Source organism: Macaca mulatta, chromosome 1 (assembly GCF_049350105.2).
Source record: "Macaca mulatta isolate MMU2019108-1 chromosome 1, T2T-MMU8v2.0, whole genome shotgun sequence".
Lineage (NCBI taxonomy): Eukaryota > Metazoa > Chordata > Mammalia > Primates > Cercopithecidae > Macaca > Macaca mulatta.
The window spans coordinates 217,080,935-217,108,588 of NC_133406.1; the positions used below are offsets into that span (position 1 = coordinate 217,080,935).

The following is a 27,654-nucleotide window of genomic DNA, read 5'->3' on the forward strand; positions in this document are numbered from 1 at the left end:
TCTCCCTACCTGGTGCCGTTTCATAGTCCTAGTCCGGGCGGGTGAGGGGAAATCCCTCATCTATTTTATTGGGAAGTTGGGTTGGGAGGCCTCCTGGTCCTGGCACATTTTTCCGGGCCTCCAAGAGGACTTGCTGCCTTTTTCAGTGGTTAAGAGGACCTGCAGGAGTTGCTGGCAATTATCCTAGGTGGGCTGGTGGGTGAGGAGAATGGATTCTATTAACGAGGTTAGGGCCTGAGAGTCTTGGGAAAAGGAAGGGTTATGGGTCTTCCAGTTATAGAGGTCAGAGGCAGAGAAGGGCCAGTACTGGACTGTGTGACTGACAGTACGGAGGGGAAAAAGGGAGGATTGCTAAGTGGAAGGGCCTTCTGGGTCCTCAGTCCGCCGCAAGCGGAGACGAGGAGGTGTCGGCGGCGGCGTCCGAGGGGTGAGTTTGGGCGGGGCTGGAGGAGGAGACGGGGTGGAGGGAGGGGCTGAGGGAGAAGTTGGAGAAAGGGTAGGGGTCGAGGCGGTAGAGGAAAGAGCTGGGGACAAGACAGGGGGCAAGGGTGAAGCGTAAGGTGGAGGTCCCCGAAGGGGGTTTTGAGGTGGAGGAGGCAGGGGTTCGAGAAGGAGGAGGTCCCTCTGGGGTTTATCTGGGAGGACTGGCTTATGCGGGTCCGGATTCCGATTCTTTGGGGCTTCTAAGGCAAGGAGGGTAGATTGGGATGGGGAAGGGGAATGGAGGAAGGGTTTCACCCAAGAGGGAGGGTTTCGGACCAGATCCTCCCAAGTAATTATGTAGGCCACCTGGTCTGGGTGTCCGTGTGGCCCAGGATCCATCACTGTTGCTTTAACCTGTAAGATAATTGGGAGGTTAAATGTTTCGTCCCGGGGCCACCCAACATGGAGGGTAGGCCACTTGGACGAGCAGAATTTTCGCCATCGTCCCTTACGGAATTCTATGGAGAGGTTGTGGGCTCGAGCCCGAACGTCAGGGAAGTGAGTCAGGGTCAGAGACAAAGGAGTCGTCAACGTCTGTCTTATTTCGTCCACGTATAACAAACAAGGACAAAACAAAAGTAACAAAAACAAAGACCAGACAAGTAAGGAGAAGCCGCGCGGCCAGAGAGTAGCGCCACAAGATTACAAAATATTCAGACGGCAGGGGCGGCCTGCCTACAGATTTGAGGAGGCTGACCGAGTCATTAGCCTTCTCCCAGACTACCGCCAGGGCGTCCCCCAGGGCGAAAAGTGGGAAGGTGCGGGACACGTCTGTCCCCCTTCCCCACTTAATTCAGAAGGAGTACTCTCCAGAGTTCAGAGTTAGCCGGCAAGACAGACAGAACAAAACGAAGGTACCTGGTAGGTCCGTTCAGTCAGCAGTCCGTGGCCCGGGCCAGATAGGTCTCCGCCGGATGGGTCGGGGGTCCTCGGACGACCCCACTTCCCGGCCAATGCACCAAATGTTGGAACCGAACTGTCGATTCCTTCCTGGGCAGGGGTCGCCGCGAAGGATCACCGACACGAGATTCACAGCAGAGAGTTATTTATTACTAGCGCGCTAGGGTCCCAAGTTCTAAGTTGGCCCTGGGACCCCGACTGCTTGTTACAGGCTGTTTATATAGGCAAATACAAGTTCAAACACAGCTTAGGGCGCGAAATTCAAACAAAGCTTTAGGCGCGTGGTAATTGGGTCTGTCTATGGCCTGAGCAAGTTGTCTTATGCTAATTGGTTAGAGCAGGACCTTATGAGGTTTTTTCTTGGAGTTGCTGATTCCGGGAACTTCGAGGCAGGGTGGGACCCCCGGAATTGGCAGGGTGGGACCCCATGAGGTTGTTTCCCGGAATTGGCAGGGTGGGACCCTATCAGGGTGGGACCTTATTGAGGCAGGGTGGGACCCTATCCAGAGCCACTTGGTGTTAATTTTTTCTATATGAGGCCTATTTTCTAAATTTTATGAGGCCTAGTTTCAGGATCACCCTTCCTGACTTACTGTGAGGATTAATTGCGTTTTACACAACTAAGCTCCCCACAATCCCATTTTCACCCTTGCATTTATGGCCTGGCAGGTTAGGTTCTGCAAGGCTGTTTCACAGATCCTTTGAGGAGCACTTTTGATATGTTAACCCAGGCATGCCCTTCTTACTGATGCACGTTAAAAAAAAAATGCTTTTTTTGTTTGTTTGTTTTAGACAAAGCCTGGGGTCTCTGTCACCCAGGCTGGAGTGAAGTGGCACGTTCACGGCTAGCTGTAGCTTCAACCACCTGGGCTCAAGTGGTCCTCCCACCTCAGCCTCCCAAGTATCTGGGACCACAGTCATGCACCACCACCCCTGGCTAATTTTTTTTATTTGTAGCGGCAGGGTCTTCCTATGTTGCCCAGGCTTGTCTTGAACTCCTGGGCCCAAGGGCTTCTTCCACCTCAGCCTCCCAAATTCCTGGGATTACAGGTATGAGTCACTGCACCCGGCCTCACTTTGAAAATCAGAAAGCAGGTTACCCTCCTTGAGGATGTTTGCAAGTGTCAAAGAGAATACCTCCAACCAATCCACTAAAAAACAGTTATTGTTGCGGCCGGGCCTGGCCGGACTGCGCTAGGTTAGGCTCTGGCAGGGTCGCAAGGGCGGGGGTGGCAGGGGCACGGGTGGCAGCCCCGCGGGTCGCAGCGCCGCCGCCGCCGCCCATGCATGCTGCTGCCCCTGGCCTGCCTTCACCGCCGCGTCGCTCAGCGCCCGACCTCCCTGCTTTTGCTTGCAGAACAGCTCCCGAGGCCCCCGTGCGGCGCGAGGGCGCCGGCGGGGATCCACAGGCGCCGAGGCTGCCCCCAAGGCCCCATTCACGGCGGCGGACCTAGCCAACAGCAATGCCGGCGCCGCTGTGGGCAGGAAGTCCGGGCAGCGCAGCCTGCACAGCGCCCCCGCGCCCGCGCCTCCCACACTCTGCAACAACCACCTGGAGAGCCCGGAATGGCGGTGCTGCAGCCCCACGCTGCGCGAGAGGAACGCGCTCATCAACAACGAGCTCGGCCGGGTGCGGTGGCTCACGCCTGTAATCCCAGCACTTTGGGAGGCCGAGACGGGCAGATCATGAGGTCAGGAGATCGAGACCATCCTGGCTGACACGGTGAAACCCCGTCTGTACTAAAAATACAAAAAATTAGCCCGGCGCGGTGGCGGGCGCCTGTAGTCCGAGCTACACGGGAGGCTGAGGCAGGAGAATGGCGTGAACCCGGGAGGCGGAGCTTGCAGTGAGTGGAGATCGCGCCGCTGCACTCCAGCCTGGGCGACAGAGCGAGACTCCGTCTCAAAAAAAAAAAAAAAAAAAACAACGAGCTCATGGCCGATGTGCACTTTGTCTTGGGGCCCCCGGGGGCGACCAGGACGGTGCCCGCCCACAAGTACGTCCTGGCTGTCGCAGCTCCGTCTTCTATACCATGTTCTACGGGGACCTGGCGGAAGTCAAATCTGAAATTCACATTCCAGACGTGCAGCCCGTAGCCTTTCTGATCCTCTTAAAGTACATGTACAGTGATGAGATCGATCTGGAAGCTGACATGGTGCTGGCCACTCTGTACGCTGCTAAGAAGTACATCGTCCCAGCCTTGGCAAAAGCCTGCATCAACTTTCTGGAGACAAGTCTGAAAGCCAAGAACGCCTGCGTCCTGCTGTCCCAGAGCCGGCTGTTTGAGGAGCCCGAGCTGACGCAGCGCTGCTGGGAGTTCATCGACGCACAGGCCGAGATGGTCTTGCGGTCCGAAGGCTTTTGTGAGATAGACCGGCAGACATTGGAGATCATTATCACTCGGGAGGCCTTCAACACCAAGGAGGAGGTGGTCTTCGAGGCCCTCCTGAACTGGGCCGAGGCAGAGTGCAAGAGGCAGGGGCTGCCAGTCACCCCAGGAAACAAGAGGCACGTTTTGGGGCGAGCCCTCTAGCTGGTCCGAATTCCAACCATGACCCTAGAGGAATTTGCCAAGGGCGCTGCGCAAGCAGACATCCTGACTCTGGAGGAGACCCACGCCATCTTCCTGTGGTACACGGCCACCAACAAGCCCCGCCTGGACTTCCCCCTGACCAAGAGGAAGGGCCTCTCCCCGCAGAGGTGCCACCGATTCCAGTCTTCTGTTTACCGCAGCAACCAATGGCAGTACCGCGGGCACTGTGACAGCATCCAGTTTGCAGTGGACAGAAGGGTATTTATTGCGGGGCTGAGCCTGTATGGGTCCAGCTCTGGGAAGGCTGAGTACAGCGTGAAGATTGAGCTCAAGCGGCTCGGGATGGTTCTGGCTCAGAACCTGACCAAGTTCATGTCGGACGGATCCGGTAACACCTTCCCGGTCTGGTTTGAACACCCGGTCCAGGTTGAACAAGACATCTGCTACACCGCCAGTGCTGTCCTGGATGGCAGCAACCTCAGCTACTTTGGGCAGGAGGGGATGACGGAAGTGCAGTGCGGAAAGGTGGCCTTCCAGTTCCAGTGCTCCTGGGACAGCACCAACGGGACTGGGGTCCAGGGTGGGCAGATCCCTGAGCTCATCTTCTGTGCCTGAGGTGCCCAGGGAGGCTGCAGCAGGTCGGCCAGTGAGTGGAGGGGAAGTCAGGACACTAACTGCTTCTTGACACCATGAAAGGCCACATTTAACCTTGTCTGTCTTTGGCATGTAGTCAACTGAAGCTTGATTCTGTGAAGTAGGCACCTTTTCCACACAGCCAGAGCTGGAGGATTGGAGTCTTAGGCATCTCTGGTACACTGGGGTACATGTCTCAGGTGGAGGAAGATTTAGGGCACAACACAGGCCCCAGATCCCCTCCCAGTGGCACCCATGCCACCTGCTTTGAGGGGTTGGATGTTCCTGCCACGCTCTTGGATACTAAGTGGTTCCAAGCTTCACTTTAGACCTTCCTTACACATTTAAAATTGGCAAAAAGTCACTTAAAATAATGGACTTCTGTAATAAAGCTTGCCAAAAATTAAAAAATATTAAATAAATAAATAAACAAACAAACAAACAAAGTTACTGAGCAGTGACCATGGGTGAGGCAGCTGCACTTAAGATACAGGGGTGAACAAAACAGAGAGTAAGCCCTCACCTCACTCCCGTGGAGCGACCATTCTAGTGTCCTATTACTCAAATCAGTCTCCCCCAGCATTTGAGGATCAGAGTTTTTAAGGACAATTTGGTTGCTGGAAGCATGGCTCAATAAAATGGTCCAAGGTGGGAAGGATAAAAATAAGATCAGGGAGGCCGGGCGCGGTGGCTCATGCCTGTAATCCCAGCACTTTGGGAGGCCAAGGCGGGCGGATCACCTGAGGTCAGGAGTTCAAGACCAGCCTGATCAACATGGAGAAACCCCATTTCTACTAAAAATGCAAACTTGGCCGGGCGTGGTGGCATATGCCTGTAATCCCAGCTACTTGGGAGGCTGAGGCAAGAGAATTGCTTGAACCTGGGAGGCGGAGGTTTCAGTGAGCTGAGATCATACCACTACATCCCAGCCTGGGTAACAAGAGTGAAACTCTGTCTCAAAAAAAAAAAAAAATGGGATCAGGGAAGAGATGGTTGCCCGGAGGTATAAGACAGACCCCGTGCCCTTCTGTCTGTAAGCCCCTAGGGGTTCACCTTGCCTGCCACCTAGACAGAGCCAATTCATTGAGACAGGAGAATTGCAATAGAGAAAGAGTAATTTACGCAGAGCTGGCTGTGGACAGCCAGCTCTGCGGGAGACCGGAATTTTATTATTATTTTATTATTATTTAATAAATAATTATTATATATAATAATTATATATTATATATTATATATTATATAATTATTATATATTATATATAATTTTATTATTACTCAAATCAGTCTCCCCCAGCATTTGAGGATCAGAGTTTTTAAGGACAATTTGGTTGTTTGCGGGGAGCCAGTGAGCCAGGAATGCTGATTGGCCAGGGATGAAATCACAGGGAGTCGAAGCTGTCCTCTTGCTCTGAGTCAGTTCCTGGGTGGGGGCTGCAAGATCAGATGAGCTGGATTATGGATTTGGGTGGGGCCAGTTGATCCATCAAGTGCAGGGTCTGCAAAATATCTCAAGCTCTGATCCTAGGAGCAGTTTAGGGAGGGTCAGAATCTTGTAGCCTCCAGCTGCATGACTCCTAAACCATAGTTTGTTTTCTTTCTTTTTTTCTTTCTTTCTTTTCTTTTTTTTTTTTTTTCTTTATCTCTCTCTCTCTCTTTCTTTCTTTCTTTCTTTCTCTTTCCTTCTCTCTCTTTTTTTTTTTTTTAGACTGAGACCCCTCTGTGCACAGGCTGGAGTGCAGCGACACAATCTCCGCTCACTGCACCCTCCACCTCCCAGGTTCAAGCGTGCACCACCACACCTGGCTAACTTTTGTATTTTTAGTAGAGACAGAGTTTCACCATGTTGGCCAGGCTGGTCTTAACTCCTGACCTCAAGTGATCCACCAGCCTCAGTGCTGGGATTACAGGCGATGCCACCACACCAGACCCTAAACCATAATTTCTAATCTTGTGGCTAATGTTAGTCCTACAAAGGCAATCTAGTCCCCAGGCAAGAACGAGGTGTACTTTGGGAAAGGGCTGTTATCCTCTTAGTTTTAAACAAAGTTTCTCCCAAAGTTAGTTCAGCCTACGCCCAGGAATGAACAAGGACAGCTTGGAGATTAGAAGCAAGATAGAATTGGTTAGGTTAGATCTCTTTCACTGTCTCAGTCATAATTTTGCGAAGGTGGTTTCACATCTAGGCTGCCCAACTTCTGTGGTCAGGGTCTGGCACCAGGTATATGAGTTTGAATTCTGACTCTGCCATTTACAAACTTTGTGACCTTGGCAAATCCATCTAGCTAAGCCTCTGGTTCCTCATAGATAAGATAGTGAAAATGAGACAGTCTATCTCCAAGGGCAGTTTGGAAGATAAAGGAGACAGTGCATTTCTTTGTGGTAACAACATTTAAAATCTACTCTTTTAGCAATTTTGATACATGTATCATAACATCACATTGTATTCCATAAATGTCATGCTCGTCCCTGTGAAGAGACCACCGAACAGGCTTTGTGTGAGCAACATGGCTGTTTCACCTGGGTGCAGGCGGGCTGACTGAAAAGAGAGTCAGCAAAGGGAGATAAGGGTGGGGCCGTTTTATAGGATTTGGGTAGGTAAAGGAAAATTACAGTCAAAGGGGGGTTGTTCTCTGGCGGGCAGGAGTGGGGGTCACAAGGTGCTCAGTGGGGGAGCTTTTTGAGCCAGGATGAGCCAGGAAAAGGAATTTCACAAGATAATATCATCGCTTAAGGCAAGGACCGGCCATTTTCACTTCTTTTGTGGTGGAATGTCATCGGTTAAGGCGAGGCAGGGCATTTGCACTTCTTTTGTGATTCTTCAGTTACTTCAGGCCATCTGGGTGTATACGTGCAAGTCACAGGGGATGCGATGGCTTGGCTTGGGCTCAGAGGCCTGACAATAAATATATACAATTATTATTTGTCCATCGAAAATAGAATGAAAACATTTAAAAATAATATATAGTACAGGCCAGGTGCGGTGGCTCATGCCTGTTATCCCAGCATTTTGGTAGGTGGAGGCGATTGGATCACCTGAGGTCAGGAGTTGGAGACCAGCCTGGCCAACATGGCGAAACCCTGTCTCTACTATAAATACAAAATTAGCTGGGCATGGTGGTGCACATCTGTAATCCCAGCTACTCGGGAGGCTGAGGCAGGAAAATCACTTGAACCCGGGAGGTGGAGGCTGCAGTGAGCTGAGATTACGCCACTGTACTCCAGCCTGGGCAGCAGAGCAAGACTCTGTCTAAAAAAAAGAAAAGAAAAAAAAAAAAGGCTGGGCACAGTGGCTCACGCCTGTAATCCCAGCACGTTGGAGGCTGAGGTGGGCGGACCACAAGGTCAGGAAATCAAGACCCTCCTGGCTAACACAGTGAAACCCCGTCTCTACTAAAAATACAAAAAAATAAAAAATAAAAATTAGCCAGGCGTGGTGGTGGGTGCCTGTAGTCCCAGCTACTTGGGAAGCTGAGGCAGGAGAATGGCGTGAACCCGGGAGGCAGAGCTTGCAGTGAGCCAAGATTTTGCCACTGCACTCCAGGCTGGGTGACAGAGTGAGACTCCATCTCAAAAACAAACAAACAAAAAAATAAAAAAATAAAAATGGTATAGATTTGAACAATAACAGAAAAGGACACAGTGCTTGTAAAAGGCCTTTCACAGTGCCTACCACAAAGGAAGAACTCAGGAGAGAGTGGCAAATTTATTTTCTTCACATAGTTTAACCACAAGAACATATTGCAACAGTTTGCATGAAGTGGAGATAAGAATCCAGCTGCCTTCTCATAAACCAGACAATTAAAGAGATTTGCCAGAAAAAGTTATTTTCATTTAAAAATATGTTATTTCAGGGCAGGTGAGGTGGCTCATGCCTATAATCCCAGCACTTTGGGAGGCTAAGGCAGGTGGATCACAAGGTCAGGAGTTCAAGACCAGCCTAGCCAACATGGTGAAACCCTGTCTGTACTAAAAATACAAAAATTAGCAGCGCATGGTGGCACGCACCTGTAGTCCCAGCTACTCGGAAGGCTGAGGTGGAAGAATGGCTTGAAACTGGGAGGCAGAGTTTGCAGTGAGCCGAGATCGCACCACTGCACTCCAGCCTGGGTGAGAGTGGGACTACTCCAGCCAGAGTGAGACTCCGTCTCAAAAAAAAAAAAAAAATTTTCTATTGACATGCAATAGGATTATTAATTTTTTTTAAGTTCTCAGTTTTAGTCTCTAATACAGCAAGTACTAATAGGTGTAACCTACATCAACAAAAGCTCTTTATTGCCAGGGTAACTTTTAAGACAGTAAAGGGTCACTGAGACCACGAAGTTTGAGAACTGCTGCTCCAGGCTTTCATGATCTGCCTTTCTCACGCCATCTCTTTCGCAATCTGACAACACCCCCATTTTCTGCCCCGTGTGATTAATTGCATAACTTACATGTTGGAAGGACCTTTTGAGATCTCATCAAAAAACCACTCCAGGCAGGGTGCAGTGGCTCACACCTGTAATTCCAGCACTATGGGAGGCCAAGGCAGGTGGATCACCTGAGGTCAGGAGTTCAAAACCAGCCTGGCCAAAATAGTGAAACCCCATCTCTACTAAAAATAGAAAAATGGTGGCAGGCACCTGTCATTCCAGCTACTTGGGAGGCTGAGGCAGGAAAATTGCTTGAAGCTGGGAGGAGGCGGCTGCAGTGAGCCGAGATCTTGCCACTGTATTCCAGCCTCCAGCCTGGGTGACAGAGCAAGACTCTGAAAAAAATAAAAATAATAAAAATAATAAAAAAAAAAAAACCAAGCAAACAAACAAAAAACCCACTGCTGGTGCAGATGGACCTACTGAGAAGGAGGTTCTTGTGCCTGAGGTTACACAGCCATCAAGTTCCACCTGGGACTAGAACCAGCATCCTTCGTATCTCCTTGATCCAGGGCTCTCATCATGACGGCAAGCTGGCAGGTGCTCCCTGGCACAATCTCAGTTCCCTGTTCTTACATCTCTAAAAGTTCTGAGCGGAGACAGGGTCTTCCCCCTCTGCTTTCCTGTCCCACCCTTCCCTCCTGCCTCTCACCTCCCTCTTTGACACTCCCCCGACCAGCCCAAGGGCACAACAAAGATGACAACTCTCATTGGTTACCAACTAGCAAAGAACTTGAGAAAGTGAGGAAAAAGCTCTAATGTGTACACATATATAGCATCTATATAAGCTATATAAGCCATTCATGGAGGGCTTAGTGTGTGGCAGACACTGTATCAGGCCTGAGCTAACTCAATTAGTCTTCATGCCTCCCCACCACTGTTGAGACAAGTACTACTTGTTACTCCTGTTTTACGGATGAGGAAACTGAGTGAAAGAGATGAATGAAGTGAGTGGCTTTACTTGAGAGCAAAAAGCTAATAATACTTGGCAGAGGCAAGATTGGAACTCAGTGCTATCTGACTCCAAAGCCCAAAAGCCTGATGGGCAAATCCTTGTGGGTGAGAAGGTCCGGACTCCACCAGGAAGGTGGGGAAAGGACTAAAGTCTAGGGCCTGGCAGGGCATGGTGGCTCATGCCCGTAATCTGAACATGAACTTTGGGAGGATCACTTAAGGCCAGGAGTTTGAGACCAGCCTGGGCAAAATAGTGAGACCCCATCTCTACAAAAAGGAAATAGTAATAACAATAACTCAGGGACAGCTAATGGTAGCAATGAAGGCATTACTGAGAAGAAATGGTCAGAAAAAGACAAAGTCAAAAAGAGAGAAAAGAGATGGGATTTGTCCCTGGAAATAAAGACAAAAGATTGTGCGTGGTGTCAGGGCCCCTCGCCCTGTGCAGAGTCATGCATTCAATCCTGCCTCTTTACCAATCTGACCTCATGACACGAGGAGTCAAGTGTTGGCCGGGCGTGGTGGCTCACGCTGTAATCCTAGCACTTTAGGAGGCTGAGAAGGGGGGGATCACGAGGTCGAGGAATCGAGACCATCCTGGCCAACATTAAAAACCCCGTCTCTACTAAAAATACAAAAAATTAGTTGAGTGCGGTGGTGTGCACCTGTAGTCCCAGCTATTCGGGAGGCTGAGGCAGGAGAATCTCTTGAATCCAGGATGCGGAGGTTGCAGTGAGCCGAGATCGCGCCACTGCACTCCAGCCTGGTTACAGAGCAAGACTCTGTCTCCAGAAAAAAAAAGAAAAAAGAACTCAAGTCCTGGCTTTGTCTGCCACTTGCTATGGGTTTTTGGGCAAATGACTTGCCACCTCTGAATCTATTTGCTCATGGAATAGTTGAGCAAAACCTGCCTCACATAATAGCTGTGAGCCTTCCCAGGCTGTGTAAGTTGTCAAGTATGTTATGAATGTGAGCATTATTAGTCCATTCTCTAAAAGAGAAGTTGCTGAAGTATAAGATAATTGAAAGAAGAAGAAGATGTTTTTGTTTTTTGTTTTTTGTTTTTTTGTGACAGAGTCTCGCTCTGTCGCCCAGGCTGGAGTGCAGTGGCCGGATCTCAGCTCACTGCAAGCTCCGCCTCCCAGGTTCACGCCATTCTCCTGCCTCAGCCTCCCGAGTAGCTGGGACTACAGGCGCCCACCACCTCTCCCGGCTAGTTTTTTGTATTTTTTAGTAGAGATGGGGTTTCACCGTGTTAGCCAGGATGGTCTTGATCTCCTGACCTTGTGATCCGCCTGTCTCGGCCTCCCAAAGTGCTGGGATTACAGGCGTGAGCCACCGCACCCGGCCGAAAGAGGAAGAAGATATTTGAAAAAGACTCAACAAAACTGTCCTGTTGGCAGATTTCTTTTTTTTCTTTTCTTTTTTTTTTTTTTTTTTGAGATGGAGTTTTGCTCTGTCACCCAGGCTGGAGTGCAGTGGCGTGACCGTGGGTCACTGCAACCTCCACCTCCCAGGTTCAAGCAATTCTCCTGCCTCAGCCTCCCAAGTAGCTGGGATTATAGGCACATGCCACCATGCCTGGCTAATTTTTTGTATTTTTAGTAGAGACGGGGTTTTGCCATGTTGGACAGGCTGGTCTCAAACTCCTGACCTCAGGTGATCCGCCTGCCTCAGCCTCCCAAAGTGCTGGGATTACACTCATGAGCCACTGTGCCCGGCAGTGTTGCAGATTTCTAATTAGTCAGTTAATTTACCAAGTATTTGTTTGGAGATGGGAGGAGAGAAAGCAAAGCAACTGGATGGGATCCTAGGCTTTCAAAGAAATGGACAAGAGCATGGATTCCCGATGTCCCCAGCAAGTTTCTTTCTTTCTTTCTTCCTTTTTTTTGAGACAGAGTTTCACTCTGTTGCCCAGGCTGGAGTGCAGTGTCAGGATCTTGGCTCACTGCAGCCTCTGCTTCCCAGGTTCAAGTGATTCTGCTGCCTGGCTGATTTTTTTAAATTTAGAATAGAGATGGGGTTTCACCGTGTTGGCCAGGCTGGTCTCGAACTCTTGACCTCAAGTGATCCACCCTCCTTGGCCTTCCAAAGTGCTGGGATTACAGGTGTTAGCCACTGCACCTGGCCAAGTTTCTTTTCCTTCCTTCCTTCCTTCCTTCCCTCCTTCCTTCCTTCTTTCTTTCTTCTTTCATTTTTTTCTTTTCTTTTTTTTTTTTGAGACAGAGTTTCACTTTTGTTGCCCAGGCTGCAGTGCATGATCTCAGCTCACTGCAACCTCCACCTCCCAAGTTCAAGTGATTCTCCTGCCTCAGCCTCCCGAGTAGCTGGGATTACAGGCGAGCCACCATGCCCAGCTACTTTTGTATTTTTTACTGTAGAGATGAAGTTTCCCCATGTTGGTCAGGCTGGTCTTGAACTCCTGACCTCAGGTGATCCGCCTGCCTCGGCCTCCCAAAGTACTGGGATTACAGGCGTGAGCCACTGTGCCCAGTCTCTTTCTTCTTCTTTTTTTAAATTTGAGACAGGGTCTTGCTCTGTCACCTAGGCTGGAGTGCAGTGGTGCAATCATGGCTCACTGCAGCTTCAATCTCCTGGGCTCCAGCGATCCCCCACCTCAGCTTCCTGAGTGACTGGGACTACAGGCACACAACACCACGCCCAGCTAATTTTTGTATTTTTTGTAGACATGGAGTTTCACATTACCCAGGCTGGTCTCTAAGTCCTGGGCTCAGGTGATCTGCCCACCTCAGCCTCCCAAAGTGCTGGGACTACAGGTATGAGCCACGGTACCCAGCCCCCAGAAAGTTTCTTAACATTCCTGAGCCCCAATTTCTTCATCTATAAAATATGGAAAATAATAACAATAAGATTCTTGAAGGCTTGTTTTGAGATTTAAATGAGATAATGTGTAGAAAGTACTAGCACAGTGCCAAGCACTCATGGTTATCCCCAAGTCTTCTTTTCAGATGGCAATACTGGAACAAGAGAGAGTAGGTGGCTTCCAGATAGAGCCAGCTGGTGCCAGAGCCGGGGTTCAAACCCTGAGCACCTGAGATTCCGAACTCCGGACCCTTTTCTTTCCACCACATCCACCACTCCTGATAGTTCAATCAGGCAGCCAAGCTCCTGCTTAAATTATTTTTAAATAATTATTTAATCTGCACATACGGAACATAGGGATTAGTTTCCCCATTTACAGAGGAAGAAACTGAAGCTCAGAGAGTTTGAGTAACTTTCCCCAAGGTCACACAGCCTACCAGTGGCTGACCTGAGATTTGAACTCAGTGATGTTTCCTTCTAAAGCTGTGGCACTTAACCTTGACTAAAGTGGAAAGAGGCCTCAGACATCGTTTAGCTCAACTCTGCCCAGGAGAGAGGCTAGAGATGACGATGCAGAAGGAAGGTCCAGGAAAGGTCCAGGGAGACTGAGTGAATCTAGACAGCCTGGGTGGGGGTGATGATTGGTGAGTGGACAGCAGGCTGGGGATAGGATCCTTCAGCCCCACAGGGAAGACTGAGTTTCTCTGATAACCCATAGACATTTGAGAAAGGAACTATAGATAGAAGACCTTAATAACAATCCTTTGCTCTTAACCTATACATTACACATTATTTCCCTGTGTGTGTGTGTGCGTGTGACAGTCTCCCTCTGTCGCCCAGGCTGGGGTGCAATGGCGCGACCCGATCTCTGCTCGCTGCAACCTCCATCTCCCGGGGTCAAGTGATTCTCCTGCCTCAGCCTCTCGAGTAGCTGGGATTACAGGCACCCACCACCACTCCTGGCTGATTTTTGTAGTTTTAGTAGAGACAGGGTTTCACCATGTTGGCCAGGCTGGTCTCTAACTCCTGACCTCAAATGATCCGCCTGCCTTGGCCTCCCAAAGTTCTGCGATTACAGCATGAGCCATGGCGCCCGGCCTACATATTCTTCCTAAAAAGACTAGAGGTGGCTACATTTTAAATTGGGGCAGTTAAAATAAAAGCAAAGCATTAGAAACCACGAAAAGGAGTAATAAATAAATCAGGAACCGACCTTGAATGGCCCCGTGACTGCACTTCCACATTGCATTTAGCTCTGGGCTTGCTGGCAGCCGACGGAAAAAGCAGCACAGAAGTGGGTCTGAAGAAGCCTGCTTTTCTCCTAATAGACGTTCATTGATTCTGCAAATCCATTTTAAATATGTAAGTGCTTACTTTGTGCCAGGCTTCATGCCAGTTCAAGTGCTGGAAACCCCAGGAGGAATTTATTAAAGGAATTGACTCGGGAACAACTCCTTTGCCAGCCCTTTTCATCTCTCCTCTAGGAAAGCTTCCATATTTTGCCTTATATCAATAAACCTCTCCTGGGACCTATATCACTAGAGAGATTTTAAGTTCCTTCCCTGCCCAGTGCTGTCCCACCTCCCCTGCCAAACCCATTTTAGAAGTGACTCTCCTGGTGGTCTGTTCACAAGGTCAAGAGCCCGGGCAGGCACCATCCTTCTAGTTCACACTCTGCTTCAGGGCTGCTGCTTGTGGTTCCAACCTCTTTCTGCAAGTCTGCTTCTCCGGGCCAGGAGCACTAGGGTGAGAAGTACTGTGAGGCTCAGGGGACAGGAGGACTTGGAGTGGTGAGAAGTGTCTGCCATGGGCTTGGGATTGAGGAGTGGAAGCTTGAGGCCATCAAATTGCCTTGCCTGGCTAGGCTGAGTTCCGGCTCCCCAAGACCGCTCTGCTCAGCTCTGGCTCCTCATCAAAAGACCTCCACTGAGAGTCCACTGTGGGGCTACCACTTTGCTAGGAGACACTTTTTTGGGCAAGTGGGATACAAAGATGACTGTACTCCCAGACCCAGATACTGCTCTCAAGACTAGGAGCTCACAGTCCAGGAAGCAAGATGTGGAACGGACACAAATAATACAAGGTAGACACTGGTCTGTGCAGTAAGAACAAGGGGACACCAGAGAACGCTTCTTGGAGGAGGTGGGTTTTGACATCAAAGTAGTTATAAAAAGAGTAAAAAAGAGGTAAGATTTGGGCTTTCTTTTTTTTCTTTTTGAGACAGAGTTTTGCTCCTGTTGCCCAGACTGGAGTGCAGTGGTGCGATCTCAGCTCACTGCAACCTCTGCCTCCCGGATTCAAGCAATTCTCCTGCCTCAGCCTCCCAAGTAGCTGGGATTACAGGCACCCACCACCACACTTGGCCAACTTTTGTATTTTTAGTAGGGGTGGATTTTCACCATGTTGGCCAGGCTGGTCTCGAACTCTTGACCTCAGGTGATCTGCCTGCCTCAGCCTCCCAAAGTGGTGGGATTACGGTGTGAGCCACCATGCCTGGCTGATTTGGGCTTTCAATATAATTCATAGGTTCACACACACACACACACACACACACACACACACACACACACAAAAGATTTGGTCAAAAAAACCCACAGTCTACAGTCCCAAACTCCAGAAAACTTTATTGCAACTGCAATCAAGGGCTACAAAGAACAGAGGGAGGCCAGGCGCTGTGGCTCACACCTGTAATCTCAGCACTCTGGGAGGTGGGCAGATCACATGAAGTCAGGAGTTCCAGACCAGGCTGGCCAACATGGTGAAACCCTGTCTCTACTAAAAATACAAAAATTATCCAGGTGTGGTGGCCCACGCCTGTAATCCCAGCTACTTGGGTGGCTGAGGCATGAGAATCACTTGAACCTGGGAAGTTGAGGTTGCAGTGAGCTGAGATCACACCACTGCACTCTAGCCTGGGCAACAGAACAACAATCTGTATCAAAAAAAAAAAAAAAAGAAGAAGAAGAAGAAGAAGAAGAACAGAGGGGGGACTAGGAGAAGAAATGTGGAAGGAAAGCCCCATGGCTGAACACAGCAGCAGGGGCACAGCCAGCTCGGGAGCAGGTCAAGAGGGTCACTTTGGTCTATTTCTTTTTTTTCTTTTTTTTTGAGACAGAGTCTCACTCTTGTTGCCCAGGCTGGAGTGCAGTGGTGTGATCTCGGCTGACTGCAACCTCCGCCTCCTGGATTCAAGCAATTCTCCTGCCTCTGCCGCCCGAGTAGCTGGGATTACAGGAGTGCACCACCACACCCTGCTTATTTTGTATTTTTAATAGAGATGGGGTTTCACCATGTTGGCCAGTCTGGTCTCAAACTCCTGACCTCAGGTGATCTGCCCGCCTCGGCCTCCCAAAGTGCTGGGATTATAGGCATGAACCACCTCGCCCAGCGGGTCTGTTTCTGATGGATCATTCTTGCAGGTTGAACAAGTTTTCCAAAATGTGGTGGTTTGTCTTCAGTGGTGGCAAAGTGTCAGCCGAGAATAAGTAGGGATGGTTCTATCTGCCTCAGCTCTCAGGCAAAGGTCAGGCATGACTGGAGGACAGAATCCTTTTTTTTCTTCTTCTTCTTCTTTTTTTTTTTTTTTTTGAGACAGGGTCTCACTCTGTAGCCGAGGCTAGAGCACAGTGGCACAATCACTGCTCACTGCAGCCTTGACTTCCTGGGCTCAAGTGATTCTCCTGCCTTAGTCCCCCCAGTAGCTGGGACTACAGACACGCACCACTGTGCCCAGCTAATTTTTGTATTTTTTGTAGAGACAGGGTTTTACCATGTTGGCCAGACTGGTCTCGAACTCCTGGGCTCAAGTGATCCACCTGTCTGCCTTCCAAAGTGCTGGGATTACAGGCATGAGCCTCCATGCCTGGCACAGAATCCTGTAAGAATCCTATAAACTAACTCTATTAAGCATCTCCTGCCTTTGATTAGATACCTACTGTAAACCAGGTACAGTGCCATGAATTTGGTAAACTTCTATCATTAATCTGTATAATAATGTGATATGGATAGTATTTCTCCCAGTTTACAAATGAATGAAACAGAAGCTCAGAGAGGTGCAGTAACTTGCCCAAGGTCACACAGCCTGAAAGTTGAAGAGCTGGATTTTAATCCAGGAAGGTCTGGTTCCCAAACCTGTGACATTGTGATCCAACATGCTAAGTTTCCTGGAGGAGACCTTGGGAATCACCCCCATCAATCCAACTGCTTTGAAGACGAGAAAAGAAAGGCCCAGATGGTCAGGCAAGGTGGCTCATGTCTATAATCCCAACATTTTGGGAGGCTGAGGTGCAAGGACTGCTTGAGGCCAGGAGTCTGAGACCAGCCTGAGCAACATAGCAAGACCCTATTTATATTTTTAAAATAAAAATTAAAGAAAGAAAAGAAAGGCCTTAGCTAGGAAAAAGGGACCTGCCCAAAGTCACTCAGTAGCAGGACAAGGCAAAGAACCTAGGCCTCCCTACTCCCATTTGGGGATAAAAATGATGAGGCTTGTGGCATCAAATCTCAGCTTCCCACTGTAGGTGTGTAGCCACAGGCAGGACATCATTCTCCTCCTTGCCTCCAGCTCTGAGAGATTTAAATATAGCAGCAACGTGGGGCCAGCTGCTACTGTGGCTTCTTTCACTTCAAGCTTTCACTTCAGGTCAGAAAAACCCCCAGGCACACCTTTTCTGAGCAGTTTCTCAGGTCCCAAGGTTCCCTTCCCAGATGCTCAGTATGAGCCAGGCTCTAGGCTACAGCCCATAACACCAACCCCACCATGGATGCTCCCTGTGGGAAGTGCCATGTGGTTTCTGAACAGTGGTATTTTTGTTAGGTGAAGAAAGCACTTGGTCATGGTGGTTCACTTTTGTTTTCTTCTTCTTTTTTTTTTTTTTGAGACTGAATCTGGCTCTGTTGCCCAGGCTGGAGTGCAGTGGCGCAATCTCAACTCACTGCAACCTCTGCCTCCTGGGTTCAAGTGATTCTCATGCTTCCTGAGTAGCTGGGATTACAGGCACCTGCCACCACTCCCGGCTACTTTTCGTATTTTTAGTAGAGATGGGGTTTCACCATGTTGGGCAGGCTGGTCTTTTCTAACTTCTGACCTCAAGTGATCTGCCCGCCTCAGCCTCCCGAAGTGCTGGGATTACAGGCGTGAGTCACCGCCCTTGGCCTTTTTTCTTTTTTAATCAGACAACCCAGAATAGGTTCAGAAAGATTCCTGCTTCTCTTTTCCTCTTACATCTGTACAGCATCAGATCACAAAATGTTTTTGCATGCATCAGTGATTCTTAATATTCAGAACTCTGCTGGCACACTGATAAAAAGTGTGAATCCTTCTCCCCCCAACCAAAACAGGCACAGACATAAAGTCTTAAATATGCCTCGAAAGGACCGATACCCTCATCAAAGCCTACCCGTGGACCCAGGGTAAGAAGCTATGATGGAGGTCATCAGCCCATTTGGCATCTCAAGGAGAATGGCACAGGTATTGTTACTGTCATTTTACAGATGAGAAAAGGGGCTCAGAATGTTGAAGGGACTTGCCCAAAGTCACCTGATGAGCCATGGCAGAGGCAGAACTAGAACACTGTTCACTGTGGCAAACACTAAGTCTGTCTCTGTTGCAGGAAATTAAGGAACCAGAGAGGCCGAACAAGGGCAGGAAAGTGTTTATTTAAGGTGTACACTGGCTCAGCAGACATGTGTCCTGAAAGTCTGAGCCCAGGACAAAGAAAATCAGTCCCCTTTAAGCATTTTGAGGCGGGCATTATGTGAAGCAGGAAGCAAGCTTACAGAAGCAAGAATAAAGGCTGTTGTGACACTTTTGCAACATGTCTTACATCTCTGGGAAAACTTGGTTTGCAGTTTATCCTTATTTGTCTTGTGACCTTGCAGCTGTGCAGGGGAGAAAGAAACAGGAGTTTATGGAGCCTACAAAATATGTGGAGGGTAGATGTGGTTAGTGTTTCTTGGGACAGACAGTTAATTTTATTTTAACTTTGGGGGGGCTGCTTACATTTTTTTTTTTAGCCTTGGTTAATATAGCAATTCATTTTATGGGCTTTTTTTTTTTTTTTACTATTACTATAATTTTTACTATTATTACTTATACCATTATTCTGTTATTTTCTTAATTTCCTGCTTCATCTCTGTGCTGGATGTTCAGACAGTCTTCGCCCTGGAAAAAGGCTCTGTCTAGAAGCCAGAGGTTCTGACTCCAAAAGGGATTTATATCTGTCCAAAGGGAAGACAGGGAGCTGGGTTTCCTGTTGCTCTGTGCATCCCATTGTCAGATGTTGGCTTGTTAAGACCTGCATCCAAATGCCTGCATTTCTTGCCCTTACCTACTTTGGATAATAACCACACATATTGGTGGCCATGCCAGGCCTAGATAAGACCTGAAGTCAGCCTCCATCAGCCCCAGCATCCCTCTTCTAGGCTGGATTCTACATGGGGTAAGCCATTTCCTGACTGGAAGAGGCTATTTTCCAAGGGAAACAAGGGAAGAGAGTCCCTGGGTGGCAGGGGATGGGGCAGGGGGTTCCTAGCAGGGTTGCAGGGGGCCTCTTAGCCCCCTGAGCTGGAAACTTTCAGAAGTAGCCAGGTGAGGATATGGGAGCTGAGGAAGGCTTGCACTGTCTGCCACTCCCTAGCGACCAGGATGGAGAGGTGAGCTGGCACCTTTTTCTGTCTGAGCTCAGGTGTGACTTTGACACCACTCAACAAAAATTACCAGCCTGGCTAACATGGCAAAACCCTGTCTCAACTAAAAATTTAAAAATTAACCAGGTGTGGTGGCATGCACCTGTAATCCCAGCTACTTGGGAGGCTGAGGCAGGAGAATCGCTTGAACCCGGGAGGCACAAGTTGCAGTGAGCCGAGATCGTGCCACTGAATGCCAGCCTGGGCGACAGAGCAAGACTCTGCCTCAAAAACAAAAACAAAACAAAACAAAAAAAAACAAGAAAACCCACAAAGGGTGTCTATCTCCAACTTCTCTGCATAGGGCCATCTCTATGCCTACTGCACAGGAGTTTTGCCTTGTGCCTCGGGATATGTGGATAATTGCAGCTCTGCTGCTCATATGTTGGGTGACCTTAGGCAAATTACATCCCCATTCTTGGACAGTTTTCTGGATGGCAAAATGATGGCGTTGGATTAGAAGAGAGGTTTTTCAATCTGTTCCTAGAGGAACCTGGGCTGCCTTGAAGAAAGGACATAGGTGATATGAAGCCCCCTGCAGTCAAGATAGGGCTTACTCCATGTAGAATCCAGCCTAGAAGAGGGATATTGCAGGGGGGTGGTGGCTGGCTTTGGGCCTCACCTAGGCCCGGCATGGCCACCAACACGTATGGTTATTATCCAAAGTAGGTAAGGGCAGGAAATAGGGGCATTTGGATGCAGGTCTTAACAAGGCAACATCAGAACGCACAGAGCAATAGGAAACCCAGCTCCCTGTCTTCACTTTGGACAGATAGAAATCCCTTTTGGAGTCAGAACCCCTGGCTTCCAGACAGGGCCATATCTACCTGTTATAAACAGGGGTCATGCAGATTGTAAAAAGCACCTTCCTCTTAAAAATTTTAAAGTCGTTGGGTTATAAAAAGGACTGACATTTATTGAGCTCTTATAGTGCTCCAGTCATATTATTCTTTTTTTTTTTTTTTGAAATGTAGTCTGGCTCTGTTGCCAAGGCTGGAGTGCAGTGGCACAATCTTGGCTCACTGCAACCTCCACCTCCTGGGTTCAACCAATTCTCCTGCCTCAGATTCCTGAGTAGCTGGGATTACAGGCGCGCGCCACCATGCCCTCAGCTAATTTTTGTATTTTTAGTAGAGACGGGCTTTCACAATGTTGGCCAGGCTGGTCTCAAACTTGTGACCTTGTGATCTGCCCACCTCAGCCTCCCAGAGTGCTGGGGTTACAAGTGTGAGCCACCATGCCCGGATCCCTTTTTTTTTTTCTGGGACAGGTTCTCACTTTGTCACCCAGGCTGGAGTGCAGTGGCACAATCTCAGCTCATGGCAACCTCCACCTCCCAGGTTCAAGCGATTCTCCTGCCTCAGCTTCCTGAGTAGCTGGGATTACAGGCGCATGCCACCACGCCTGGCTAATTTTTGTATTTTTAGTGGAGATGGTGTTTCACCATGTTGGCCAAACTGGCCTCAAACTCCTGGTCTCATGATCCACCCGCCTCGGCTTCCCAAAGTGCTGGGATTACAGGTGTGAGCCACCGCACCCGGCCCAGGCATATTATTCTTAGCAACCTCACAGAGTAGGTGACCTAGCCCCATTTGAAGATGTGCCTAAGAATAATAATAATGGCAACAATGAGCACTTCCATGTATTATAGTAATTTATTTAAATACTCAGAAAACCCCATTTTACAGATGAGAAATGAGAAGACCGAGGCACTGGGTATTTTGAATGAGGTCACCGGCTAGGATTTAAACCTACATCTCCCTCACACTCATACTTGGGGTCTGTGCTATTCAAGACAACCCCTTTCCATCCAAGTAGATTTCATTAATTAATTGTTTGTTTGTTTGTTTTTTTGTTAAGATGGAGGTCTTTCTCTGTCAACCAGGCTGTAGTGCAGTGGCATGACCATAGCTCACTGCAGCCTCCTACTCCCGGGCTCAAGGGATCCTCCCATCTCAGTCTCCCAAAGCTCTGGGATTATTGGTGTGAGCCACTGCACCCAGCCTCAGTTAATAGTTTTTTTTTTTTTTTTTTTTTTTTTGAGACGGAGTCTCGCTCTGTTGCCCAGGCTGGAGTGCAGTGGCGCGATCTCGGCTCACTGCAAGCTCCGCCTCCCGGGTTCACGTCATTCTCCTGCCTCAGCCTCCCGAGTAGCTGGGACTACAGGCGCCCACAACCGCGCCCGGCTAATTTTTTGTATTTTTAGTAGAGACGGGGTTTCACTGTGGTCTCGATCTCCTGACCTTGTGATCCGCCCGCCTCGGCCTCCCAAAGTGCTGGGATTACAGGCATGAGCCACCGCGCCCGGCCCAGTTAATAGTTTTTGAAGCCGGGCATGGTGGTTCATGCCTGTAATCCCAGCACTTTGGGAGGCCGAGGCAGGTGGATGACGAGGTCAGGAGTTCAAAACCAGCCTGGCCAAGATGGTGAAACCCCATCTCTACTAAAAACACAAAAAATTAGCCAGGCGCGGTGGCAGATGCCTGTGATCCCAGCTACTCGGGAGGCTGCGGCAGGAGAATCGCTTGAACTCAGAGGGCAGAGGTTGCAGTGAGCTGAGATCTCACCACTGCACTCCAGCTCGGGCAACAAAGTGAGACTCTGTCTCCAAAAAAAAAAAAAAAAAAAAAAAAGTTTTTGAGCACCTACTATGCAGCAGGCATTGTGCTGAGCCACTAAAGGTCCAGAAATAATAAAGCCTTAGTTCTGACCTCAACCAGCCGTGTGGCCTCAGCCCAGTGCTTTAACATTGCCGAGCTTTTATTATCTGTGAAATAGCAATAAGCATAAGTCTAATATGATAGAGTTGTGGGGATTAAGCTTGATGGTCGGCCGGGTGCGGTGGCTCACGCTTATAATCCCAGCACTTTGGGAGGCTGAATCGGGTGGATCATTTGAGGTCAGGAGTTTGAGACCAGCCTGGCCAACATGGTGAAACCCTGTCTCTATTAAAAATACAAAAGTTAGCTGGGCATGGTGGTGTGTGCCTGTAATCCCAGCTACTTGGGAGGCAGAGGCACAAGAATCGGTTGAACCCGGGAGGCGGAGGTTGCAGTGAGCTGAGATTGCACCACTACACTCCAGCCTGGATGACAGGGGGAGACCCTGTCTCAAAACAACAACAACAACGACAACAAAACAAAAACAAAACAAAACAAAAAACTAGATGGTGGCTGTGAAAAATATTTTGTGGAATTGAAATTCCATTCAAATGTTGGTCAGCGTGGTTAGTGGTCTAGTTGAGGTGAAAGACCAGTGCAGCACCAGTTATCATACATGCAGAGCGGGCCAGGCGCTTCAGGTGTGACTGCGGGATCTGGGAAGGCTTTACTAGGCAGGACATGAGCCCAGAGGGGAGGTCAGGAGGGAAGTAGGCCAGGGAAAGACCCCTGGTGCAAAGGCATGGAGGCAAGAAAACAGAACTGTTTGGGACCTGTGAGGCATCCAGCTGAGCCAGGCTGGGGAATGAGTTCTGATTGGCAGGCAGCTCTCCTGGGGTCTAGAGCTGTCCCACAAAGCTATGAGACGCGTGGATAATTAAAAAATTTTCCAGCCGGACGTGATGGCTCATGCCTGTAATCCCAGCACTTTGGGAGGCTGAGGCAGGCAGATCACAAGGTCAGGAGATCGAGACCATCCTGGCTAACACGGTGAAACCCCCTGTCTACTAAACACACACACACACACACACACACAAATTAGCCGGGCGAGGTGGCGGGCCATGTGTAGTCCCAGCTACTTGGGAGGCTGAGGCAGGAGAATGGTGTGAACCCGGGAGGCAGAGCTTGTAGTGAGCCAAGATCAGGCCACTGCACTCCAGCCTGGGTGACAGAGCAAGACTCCGTCTCAAATTAAATAAATAAAATAAAATAAAATAAAAATTTCCATAGACATATTTAAAATTTTAAAAATAGGCCGGGCATGGTGGCCCACCCCTGTAATCCCACTTTGGGAGGTTGAGGTGGGCAGATCACCTGAGGTCAGGAGTTCGAGACCAGCCTGACCAACATGGTGAAACCCCGTCTCTACTAAAAATACAAAAATTAGCTGGGCATGGTGGTACATGCCTGTAATCCCAGCTACTCAGGAGGCTGAGGCAGGAGAATCACTTGAATTGGGAGGCGGAGGTTGCAGTGAGCCGAGATTGCACCACTGTACTCCAGCCTGGGCCACAAGAGCGAGACTCCATCTCAAAAAAGTAAAATAAAAATAAACTGGTGAAACAAATTTTTATTTAACCCAATATATTCCAACATATTGTCATCTCAACCTCATCGATATTAAAAAATTATTGAAGTATTTTATATTCTTCTGTTCAAAATTCAGTGTGTATTTTCTACCTATAGCCCATCTCAATTCAGAGAAGCCACATTTACAGCACAGCTCAGTTCTCATACTTAAAAAACTAGATCAGACCAGGTGCAAATGGCTCATACCTGTAATCCCAGAGCTTTGGGAGGGCAAGGAAGGAGGATCACTTGAGGCCAGGAGTTCGAGGTTGCAGTGAGCTATGATTGCACCACTGCACTCCAGCCTAGGCAACAGCCACACCCTGTCTCCAAAAGAAAAAATCTATTTGTATATATGTTCTTAATATTTATTTTTAAAGAAGTTTTAAAAATACATATATCTTTAAACTTTATAAAATAATATTGTGGGCCAGGCATGGTGATTCATGCAGTTTCAGAGACTGAGGAGGGAGGACTGCTTGAGGCCAGGAGTTCAAGACCAGTCTGGGCAACAAGCAAGCAAGACCCGGTCTCCATTTTAAATATCAGTTTTTTGTTTTTGTTTTTGTTTTTTTGTTTTTTGGGTTTTTTTTTTTTTGAGACAGAGTTTTTGTCGCCCAGGGTGGAGTGCAGTGGCGCGATCTTGGCTCACTGCAACCTCCCCCTTCTGCATTCCAGTGATTCTCGAGCCTGACTCTGGAGTAGCTGGGAATACAGGTGTGATCTACCATTCTCAGCTAATTGATTTTTTCTTTTTTTGTACTTTTAGTGGAGACTGGGTTTCACCATGTTGGCCAGGCTGATCTCAAACTCCTGACCTCAAGTGATCTGCCAGCCTTGGCCTCCCAAAGTGCTGGGATTATAGGTGTAAGCCACCATGCCTAGCCTCTATTTGAAATAATAATAGTAAAGTAATATTTTAAGTTTTAATACACTTAACTTTCAATTTTTCAATTGTAACTACTTTAGTGTTTAAGTATTTAATGTTTTGAGGAAAAATAATCACTAAAGTATACATAGCTGAGTGTGGTGGCTTGCACACCTCTAATCCCAGCACTTTGGGAGGCCAAGGCACGCAGATCACTTGAGGTCAGGAGTTCAAGACCAGCCTGGCCAACAACCCCATCTCTACTAAAAATACAAAAATTAGCCGGGCATGGTGGCAGATGCCTGTAATCCCAGCTACTCAGGAGGCTGAGGCACAAGAATCACTTGAACCCGGGAGGCAGAGGTTGCAGTGAGCCAAGATTGTGCCACTGCACTCCAGCCTGGGCGACAGAGTGAGACTCCGCCTCAAAAAAAAAAAAAAGAAAGAAAGAAAAATACATAGTCTATAGAGAGGCACAGATGTTTCCTTTTGCCTCAGGCAAGGCTCGGTTTTCAAGTCCAGTCTGGGGAAATCCCTCCCGATTCTCTAAAATGCTATATTGCTGCCTGCAAGTTCTCTTCACTTTTATCTACTCGTAAATCCTCTAAACTCTCCTTAAGGAGTATGCTTTACAAGGGATTGGCCCAACACTGTGGGGTTTGTTTTTGTTTTTGTTTTTTTGTTGTTTGTTTTTTGGAGATGGAGTCTTGCTCTGTCACCCAGGCTGGAGTGCAGTGGTGCAATCTCAGCTCACTACAACCTCTGCCTCCTGATTTCAAGCAATTCTCCTGCCTCAGCTTCTCGAGTAGCTGGGACTACAGGCGCACACCGCCATGCCCGGCTAATTTTTTGTATTTTAGTAGAGACAGGTTTTCACAGTGTTGCCCAGGCTGGTCTCGAACTCCTGAGCTCAGGCAATCTGCCTGCTTCAGCCTCCAAAGTACTAGGATTACAAACAGGATTACAGTCGTGAGCCACTGCACCAGGCCTAACACTGTGTTTTTAAGATTCATCATTGTTGGCACATTTTCACCACTTCATGGTATTGCTTTGTATGGCTATATTACAAGTTACTTATCCATTTTCCAGTTGATGGACATTTAGAAGTTTTTTTTTCTATTTCAAAAATGCTAAAGAGAACATTTTTGTACATGCCTCCCTGGACACATATGCGGAAGTTCCTCCGGAACATACTCCTGGAACTGCAGTTGATGTATTGTCAACTTAACTGGATTTTGCCAAGCTGCTCTTCAAAGTGTCTATGCCAACTTACAACCCCATCGCAATGAAAGTTCTTTTGGCTCCACGCCTTCTCCAGCACTCAGTATTTCAGCCTTACTTTTTTACCAATCTGGTGGGAGTGAAACACATTTCTCTGTCTACTATTGAGGTTATGCATCTTTTCAAAGGATTATTGACCATTTCTCTTTCATGCCCTATATTTTTCTTCATTGTGGTTGCTCTCCTTTTTCCTTTACTAATCTTGCCTGTGGTCCTCTATTTTATAATTTTTTCAAACAGCCAGCTTTGACTTTGTCAGTTCTTTCTCTTCCTGTAGTTTTGCCATGTCATTAATTTCTGCTCTTATTATTTCTATCTTCTGCTTTCTTTGAATGTATGCCATGGCCCTTCTTCTAATTTCATGAGTTGCATGATGAGCTCTGGAGACTTTTTAATCTTGTAGTATGAGCATTTATTAATTTATTTATTGAGAACAAAGTCTTGCTCTGTTGCCCAGGCTGGAGTGCAGTGGTGCGATCTTGACTCACTGAAACCTCCGGCTCCTGGGTTCAAGCAATTCTCCTGCCTCAGCCTCCCAAGTAGCTGGGATTACAGGCACCAATCACCATGCTGGCTAACTTTTTTTTTTTTTTTTTTGTATTTTTAGTAGAGACAGGGTTTCACCGTGTTGGCTAGGCTGGTCTGAAACTCCTGACCTCAGGTGCTCCACCTGCCTTGGCCTCCCAAAGTGCTGGGATTACAGGCATGAGCCACCGCGTCTGACGGTATGAGCATTTAGAGCTGTAAATTTCCCTTTGCATACTACTCATATGAATCTCACACATTTTAATGTCTCACAATTTCATAGTCATTCAATGCCAAGTATCTTCTTTTTTTTTTTTTTTTTTTTTGAGACGGAGTCTCGCTGTGTCGCCCAGGCTGGAGTGCAGTGGCCGGATCTCAGCTCACTGCAAGCTCTGCCTCCCGGGTTTTTATGCCATTCTCCTGCCTCAGCCTCCCGAGTAGCCGGGACTACAGGCGCCCGCCACCTCGGCCGGCTAGTTTTTTGTATTTTTTAGTAGAGACGGGGTTTCACTGTGTTAGCCAGGATGGTCTTGAACTCCTGACCTCGTGATCCGCCCGTCTCGGCCTCCCAAAGTGCTGGGATTACAGGCTTGAGCCACCGCGCCCGGCCGCCAAGTATCTTCTAATCTCCTTTATGACTTTTTGACCCATGAATTATTCAGAAGTGTGTCTTTTTTCCTTTTTTCGCACGTCGGCTGGTAACATGACAATGTCATCATAGGTTTGAGGAAGGAACATCTCACATATGAGCGTGAAAACCAGTCATCACGCTTATGAATTACAAAGGGATCCTGAGGTGTGTTTTTAAAGATCCATACCTGAGGCTGGGCATGGTGGCTCATGCCTATAATCCCAGCACTTTGGAAGGTCAAAGTGGGCGGATAACCTGAGGTGGAGAGTTTGAGACCAGCCTGGCCAATATGGTGAAACCCCATCTCTACCAAAAACACAAAAAATTAGCCAGTCGTGGTGGCTGGCGCCTGTAATCCCAGCTACTTGGGAGGCTGAGGCAGGAAAATCACTTGAACCTGGGAGGTGGAGGTTGCAGTGAGCCAAGACTGCTCCACTGCACTCCAGCCTGGGCGCAACAGAGTGAGACTCTGTCTCAAAAAAAGAAAAACAAAACAAAACAAAAACGCATATCTATGAACTTTGTTAGTGATTTTTTTTTTTTTTTTTTTAAGACAGAGTTTTGCTCTTGTTGCCCAGGCTGGAGTGCAATGGCACGATCTCGGCTCACCACAACCTCCGCCTCCCAAATTCAAGCCATTCTCCTGCCTCAGCGTCCCGAGTAGCTGGAATCACAGGCATGCACCACCATGCCTGGC

General features: G+C 48.4%; 1 protein-coding gene, 1 non-coding gene and 2 pseudogenes across 3 annotated transcripts in view; 2 read left to right on the plus strand and 2 right to left on the minus strand.

Moving 5' to 3' along the window:
• Nucleotides 1-27,654, plus strand: part of CNR2 (cannabinoid receptor 2) — a 54,110-nt gene that overhangs the window by 14,557 nt on the left and 11,899 nt on the right. The gene's annotated exons all lie outside the window — the stretch shown is intronic.
• LOC144335247 (B-cell CLL/lymphoma 7 protein family member C pseudogene) overlaps nt 1-27,654 on the minus strand; it is a 369,536-nt pseudogene that overhangs the window by 1,127 nt on the left and 340,755 nt on the right.
• LOC719180 (BTB/POZ domain-containing protein 6-like) overlaps nt 2,526-27,654 on the plus strand; it is a 34,543-nt pseudogene continuing 9,414 nt past the window's right edge. The window contains exons 1-3 of the transcript XR_014111.5: nt 2,526-2,994; nt 3,303-4,555; nt 18,077-18,206. The product of XR_014111.5 is annotated as a BTB/POZ domain-containing protein 6-like (transcript). The remainder of the gene's footprint in view (nt 2,995-3,302; nt 4,556-18,076; nt 18,207-27,654) is intronic.
• On the minus strand, nt 27,016-27,116 carry LOC114675460 (small nucleolar RNA U13). The gene has a single exon (XR_003726466.1). It is a non-coding gene; the product is annotated as a small nucleolar RNA U13 (small nucleolar RNA).